At 53.5% G+C, this 7,067-nt stretch overlaps 1 pseudogene; it reads left to right on the plus strand.

Moving 5' to 3' along the window:
• Positions 1–3,712: 3,712 nt before the first annotated feature.
• LOC112473782 lies at positions 3,713–3,831 on the plus strand (annotated as a pseudogene).
• The last annotated feature ends 3,236 nt before the right edge of the window (positions 3,832–7,067 follow it).

The raw sequence follows: 7,067 nt of genomic DNA on the forward strand, positions 1-7,067 counted from the left end.
CACGTCACTGCACGTTGTGAACTCTGTCTCCCAGCTCCTCTGTCTCTGACTCTCTGGGTGACCTCAGGCCACTCACTAACCCTCTCCGAGCCACGATTTTCTCTCTGAAGCCCTTCCCCACAGGGCCAGAGTCAAGCACCTAGCAGAGCTCTTGCGAAGCTCTGGGGAGCTGAGCAGCGCCTCCTCTCCCTGCAAGCTCTGGACCAGGACAATCTGCCTTTATGGACATTTTTCAGAGGCAAACACTGAGGTACAATGAAACCAAGGCTGCCCCGGAGACCTAGCGCTTACTGCTGCCAAACTGGGCCACCATGGACGCCAGCGATGGCCCTGGGCTGCCACTAAACTCCTCTCGGGATGGGAGCAGCGTGGAATGTGGGGAACCCCAAGAGCACAGTTGAGTGACCAAGCATCTCAATTCCCACATTTTTAGGAGCGGAAGCTGCACCGAAGCTGGGGCCACCAGCAGGAGAGTCTGCCTGGATGTTGGACCCCTGGGGGACAGCAGCGGGAGGTCTCGGGGGAAGATGGGCTCATTCACTCACATCGTTAACTCGTGTGTCAGGCCCCGTTCTGGGGATCCCGGATCAGCAGTGCACAGGACGGAGGCCCAGAACCGCTGATGTCACAGGCGAAAGCCTCACGGTTGACCTTAGGGCCGTGGGAGCCACAGAAGAGCACAGAGCAGAAGAGACACCTGGCCAGACTTGTTTAAAGGGGAACACGGGACAGGAGGGGAGAAAGGCTTCAGAGGGTCGGCTGAGGCTGGGAGACTGGCAGGGGGCTGCAAAGCCAGGCCCACCAGGGGCCGGAGAGAAAGGTCCCTTTAGGGACGAATGTGGGGAGGGGTCAGTATCTGCACCCCTCCCTGCCCTGCCTTTCCCAGCTGGAGCTGCTGACCTTCCTTCACCCGATTGCCCCAAGAAGCAAGGCAGGGAGGGAGGCTCAACCACAGGGGAAACTGAGTCAGGGGAGCTCTTCGCAGGAGCAGCTTTCACCTGGAAGCACTTAAAAACGCTGTTCTCATCACGAACTATTTCATATTACAACTCACTGCGACACAACCAGTGCCTGGGAGACCGCTGCCCGGCCGATGGAGTCACCGCCACTTCTGACGGCCCCGCGGGCCCCTTCTGGTCACGTGGCCCACCCACCCCTCCCCCAAAGTAACTACCATTCTGAATGTCGTGTTGTTACTCCTGTGCTTTCAGGGTACTGTATCTCCCCCTTATACTGCTTAATTTGGCATGTTCTGAACTTTACTTGGATGGTATACTTCCTGTGTTCTGCACCTTGCTTCTCACTCGCTGCTACGTCGATGTACATCGCTGCAGCTCATTCATTTGTGTGACCGTACAGCCAGCTTTCTCAGCCTCAGCGCGGCTGACATTTTGCACTTGATCTTAGCCGAAAGGCGGAGAAGCGATGGGCTGACGTTTTGGACAGAATAAGCCTGTGGTGTGGGGGTGCAGAGGGGGCTGTCCTATGTCCTGTGGGATGTTTACCAGCACCCCTTCCCTCTATCCATTGGATGGAGGTCGCATCTCCACCCCTATCCCTGAAAGCCAAAAATATCTCTAGACCCTGGCAAATGGCCCCTGGGGCAAAATCACCCCAGAGAACCTCTGCTGTCCTAATATTCATTGTGTGAATATATTACCTTTACTTTTCTTTTCTCTTGAAGATTGGTTTCTAGTATATGTGCTGCCAAAGCGAGCACCAAGATTTGCTTCTAGTGTGTGGCTGTAACCTGCGAGGCTGCCACGAGTATTCTCGCGCATGTGTCCTAGCACACATGAGCATGAACTTGACTCAGGTTTAAGCCGGACACAGCCTGGCTGGGTCGTACAGCGCACACAGCTTCAGGGTGACTAGATGATGCCAAATGCTTTCCAAGAGGTGGTGCGAACTCACACTCCCGCCGGCGAGGTATGGGGTGTGCCTTGCCTATCCTTGTCACCGGCTGGAGTCGTCGCTCTGGTGGGTGAACTTTCCTGTGCTGTCCACGATCCACTTTGTCTCCCTCGGATATCTCAGAGCACGAGAAGAGCCCAGGCCAAATCTCATACACGAGGTGCCCAGAAAAGAAAAAGAAGAAACAGTAGAGCCAGTTTGCCGGCCGTGACGTACCTGAAATGTTTATGTTTATCAAATTGATGCTTTCAGACATGCACAAATACAATGCAACGTGATTTGTGCTACTACTAGGATAATTACAGGGTTCACTCCGGGTGACAAGTTCTGAGCCCCAGACGTGGTCTTGGAGCCCGGCTGTGTATCTCTGTGACTGTCTGGCATCGCCGTGCTGGGAGGGGCGAAGCCCAGGTGGGTGGCCCCACCTGTGATGGGCATTTTGCACCTGCCTCCCTGCAGGGGAGCGCAAAGCCTCCATCTTCCCCGGGGCCCTTGGGGCCTGGCCCTAGTGATGTTCTATGGGTGTGTGCATCATACCATCTGCGACCGACACCTCTGGGCCACACCTGCCCGGCTCCCACAACCCCCACAGCCCCCAGTGGCCTGCATGCCGAGCCCTAGGCCCAAGGTCTCCAGCCAGCAATGCAGAGATCCGAGACCCATCTCCTCTGCCGCCTGAATATTTCATGTGCAGAGAGTGGAATGAAAGTCGACAAGACTTTAATAGTTAATGTGGCTTCTGCGGGCTGCAGGTCCAGCCCTCCCAGCCCCCTCCGGCATGCCTCCTCCCTCGTGACACAACACGATAACAGGAATCCCTCCTGTGACCTGCTCTGGCTGACGCTGAGCTGAAATGAAGTTGTTCCCCCCACGCCCAGCCGAGCCCACAGCTGGGCAGAGAGAAGCTGTGACATAAGTAACTTCAACAGCCAGGCTCTAGGTGCACTGTTTGGTTCACGGCTCCTCCCTTGAGCCCTCCGGGCGTAGAGCCTGAGAACTCAGCACGTGTTTGTTGAATGAATCAATGATGAAGGAGGCAGCTGGGCTAAGAAGAAAAGCCTTAGACTCAGAGGCTGTGTCTCTGGTCTGACATTTGCCAGCGGGGTGGCCCTGGTCAAGTCACGCTCCTCCCTAAGCGGCTTTATCTCTGAGGGTGTGCTCTGTCAGGGAAAGGCCGCACCTGCCACAGACTGGACGAGCCTCTGGAGACCCAGAAAGTCATACTGCAGAGCTGAGCCTGGCTATGACCCGACTCCAGGACACGCGCCTTTCAAAGACGAATCCCCATCTTAGCATCCTGAGCACCCAGAGCCCCTCTGAGCAAGTCAAGGTCCTAAGGAGGCAGCTGGTCGGGGTCACCGAACAAACTCAGCCCCGCAGTTCTCAGCCCCGGCTACTTGTCAGAATCACCTAAACGGTGGCAAAATGCAGATGCTCAGGCCCTTCCCAGACCCATTTAATCAGAATATCTGGAGAAGGTGACTCTCTCAGGCAGGGCTGACAGGCCCTGGGTTAGACGAGGCTTTTGTTCACTGGTGTCAGGCCAAGTTAAAAGAATCTACTCCTGTTTCTTGAGGGCACGGCCACCCCAAGTGTCTGGATGTAGGGGTCCTTCTCTAAGGTTATCCAAGTTCCCCTGATAATCCTCAATCGTGCGGCTTAAGATCGGGAAGCGGGCTAGGGATTCTGGGATTCACTGTAGTGTTCACTTCGTGACCCTATTTTTTGCCCTGTATCTAAAAGGATACAATGAAGAGAAGGAAAATATTAAAGATATAACACCAAAAAATTATCTGGAGTCTACGGCCATGCCACCCTGATCAAACCCGATCCCATCTCGTCTCGGAAGTTAAGCAGAGTCAGGCCTGGTTAGTACTTGGATGGGAGACCCCCTAGGAAGACCAGGTGCTGTAAGGCGTAAAAAATAAAAAAAAATAAGGGATTGTAAGCTGACAAGGTCCTTGCAATCTGTGAGGTCAACCAAGGGTTGCCTCGCCTAAAAAAAAAAAAAAAATTATCTGGGACTGATGGACTCTGTGGGTGAAAAACAGGGACTTAATGGGAAGTAACCTCAAGGGCGATCTGATCATAAATTCCTACCTGGACAGGTCATGGTGGGTGGTCACGCCCCAGGCCTGTCCCATCTGTAGTGAGAGGTTTTAAGCCAGCCATTGTTCTTGTGCATCCAGGTTAACACACTTTTGAGATGCCAGAAGTGATACCCCTGGAAGTGGGTGGCAACCCCAAGAGAGCACCTGATCTTGTTCACTGTCCAGTAATCCAATCCCCGCCTTACCTCCTCCCACCTCCAGGTTCCCTCCTTAATTTCTAATGCATAAAAGACGTTGCAAAACTGTTATTCCCACAAGCATTTGAGATCATGCTCCTTGGCGTATGTGGTCAGTTCGGCTTAAATAAACTTATAAAAATTCTCTACAGGCGTGAGTGTTTCTTGCCTCAACCACACAAAGGTCCAGCATAGAAGAGAGAAAGAAAGAAAGACCATACTCCCTACTAGTCACATCGGAACATCAGGATTGAAGCCCTGACAACATGGAGAGAGAGAGGGGGGCGGGGGGGAGACCACATACAAAGGATCAGGAACCAGAATAATTGACATTCTCAGCAGCCACTCTGAAGCTCGCAGACCATGGAGCAATGCCTTCAACATTCTGATGGAAATTATTTCAGTACTTAGTCAATCAGGTGTGGGGGTAGAGTAAGATATTTTCAGATTAAAAAAAAATTATCTCTCAGATGTCCTGTCTTTAAAATTAGGAATGAAACCAAAAAACAAGAAGACATGAAATATAGGGAACAGGGAGCCCCGAGGTGAGGGTGTAGGGGACGCCCGAGGCGGGAGGGGTGGGAGCCTGAAGCAATCGCTCAGATTGGGAGGGAGGGAGGGTTCCAGGAGGAGCTGGCCAGGAAAGACAGCACCACTCAAGGGTTCCCTGGGGGCTTGGCCGTCTTGAGAGGAATATCAGAGCTGGCAGAGCATTTGGTGGCGAATTGGTGATAAGCATGGAGAAAACCGAACGAGTCAAACCAGGAGGCAATCATTAAACCTCAGGTAACCCAGGAGTCCTGCACGAAAGGAAGTACTGTCACAGAAACGTAGGGTGACCCGGTGGCCATAGTGTTTACATAGTATGACATGCAAACACTATCGATTTAACCAAAAATCGTGATGTAGGCAAACTGAGAGGGTGCGGGAAGGGATGGCGTGTGTGGGGCGGGGTGGGGGGCTTGAGTGGTCTAGACCCTCCTGTCTCGAGAAAGGCAGTGATAAGGCCCAAATCAGACAATCCACAAAGAGCAGGGTAACGTGTTTTTTGGACGTCTGGACATGAGACAGGGGAACGGAAAGTCGTCGTCTCTGAGAAGCAGGAATTGGGTAGAAAGATAAGGCAGGAAACTTTTTTTTCCATTAGCCTTATCATTTTATTTGATTTTTAAAACCGTGTGTTTTTAAATTAATATATATATTTTAAAGCCTGGCATTGGACTTCCCATTAGAAACATGGAAAGCAGGAGACCAAAGAGCCATGAGTCGCCTTCAAAGTCTGAGGAAAAAAGATCTTCCTGCCTGGATTTTACGCGCGCAGAGCGAAACAGGCAAGGTTGGGACTGGAGACGAACATTCTCAGAAATGCAAGGTCTCCCGCTTGAGGCCTCCTCCCCAGTCGGCGCCCACAGTTTTCTGTCATTTCCCGTCTGCAGAGCGGTCTCTGCTCAGTTCCCTCCTATCCGCCCGGCAGGCCTGTGACGGGGACCAGGAACTATGATGCCCATTCGATCGACAGAAGCGGAGGTTCAGGTGTACACTTGGGGGTTCATGACGCATCCCTCCCATGGCAGGTGCACCCTGCTATGAAGGCAGGTTAAGGACCCACCCAAGAGCCCGGGAGAGGCAGCCGCACTGGAATTACTGGAATTTCAGAGCCAGAGACAGTGCTCCTGGTCCAGGGGCTCTCCACAGGGGGAGGGCGGTGGAGGGGATGCTGCGGGAACTCAGTCCGAGCCTCCCACAGCTCCCAGGCACAGGGATGTCCTCCAACCAGCTCATGTGGCCCTGGGGAAATGTGCAGACGTAAATTCCCCTGGCCATTCTAGGACAGGGAATGACGGGGACACGGGCTGCAGAAGCGGTGACAGGAGCCCAGCACCCCAGGGAGCCAAGGTGTCCGTGATCTCTCCGTCAATGGCAAGAAGGTCCACACCTGTAGAGAATTTTTGTAAGAGTTTATCTGAGCCAAACTGAGGACGCATGCCGGGATCAAGTTCTCAAATACTCCAGAATACAAGAGATTTGCAGTTTCTTCTATACTTTTGGAATTAAGGAGGGAACTAAGGAAGATCACGAGAAGGTGGAGACAGCCAGGAGGGGTGGAGTGCAGGACAGCTGCGATTATGTGCTCCCCTGAGGGTGGCGATGCCTCCCAGGGGTCTGAAGGAGGATCACTCTGGCATTTTCAAGGTGTGTTAACTAGATGCACAGAAGCCATGGGCAGTCTTGCTTAAAGCAGAAGTAAACCTTTTCCTAAAACGGTTATGGGCCTGGGGCGTGACTACCCACCAGGAGCTGCCCAGTTAGGGATTAAAGACCAGATCACCCTGTGAGGTCACTCTCACTAGTTTAGTCCAGTGGCCCTGTGCTAGACCCATTTCACAGATGTAACGACTAAGCCCGAACAAGGTTTAAGTAAATGCATCGCTGAGTTGTAGTCTTAGCTGTGAGCAGGGCTTCTCACACCTGCCTGATGATAAGTCACGTGGGACACAGCTAGCCAGTCCCTTCCCTGGAGATTCTGACCCACCGCCTCGCCCCTAGGTGACTCAGTGCTGGGTGGGTGATGTGGGGCTTCAGGACACACAGGTAGCTGACTGATCCAGGACCTCCGTGCCCACACCTTCACAACCCTGCGCCATGTAACCGGCCCAGGGCCTTGGCTGCTCCCCGTGGCTGCTGCAGGCCACACTGCTCTGAGCTGCTCCTGGGGTTCGCCATGCACAGCGTGGTTTTCCTGCTGGATTGTTTCCTTGACAGGAGTTCCCAGAAGCGGGGTTCCCGAGCAGGAGGATGGACGTGTTCCTGCTCCCAATCCCCAGACCTAACCGAGTCTGGCCGGGGCAAGGGGTGGCCGGAGTGA

This window comes from Pteropus alecto, unplaced genomic scaffold (genome assembly GCF_000325575.1).
Source record: "Pteropus alecto unplaced genomic scaffold, ASM32557v1 scaffold8, whole genome shotgun sequence".
In the NCBI taxonomy this organism is placed as follows: domain Eukaryota; kingdom Metazoa; phylum Chordata; class Mammalia; order Chiroptera; family Pteropodidae; genus Pteropus; species Pteropus alecto.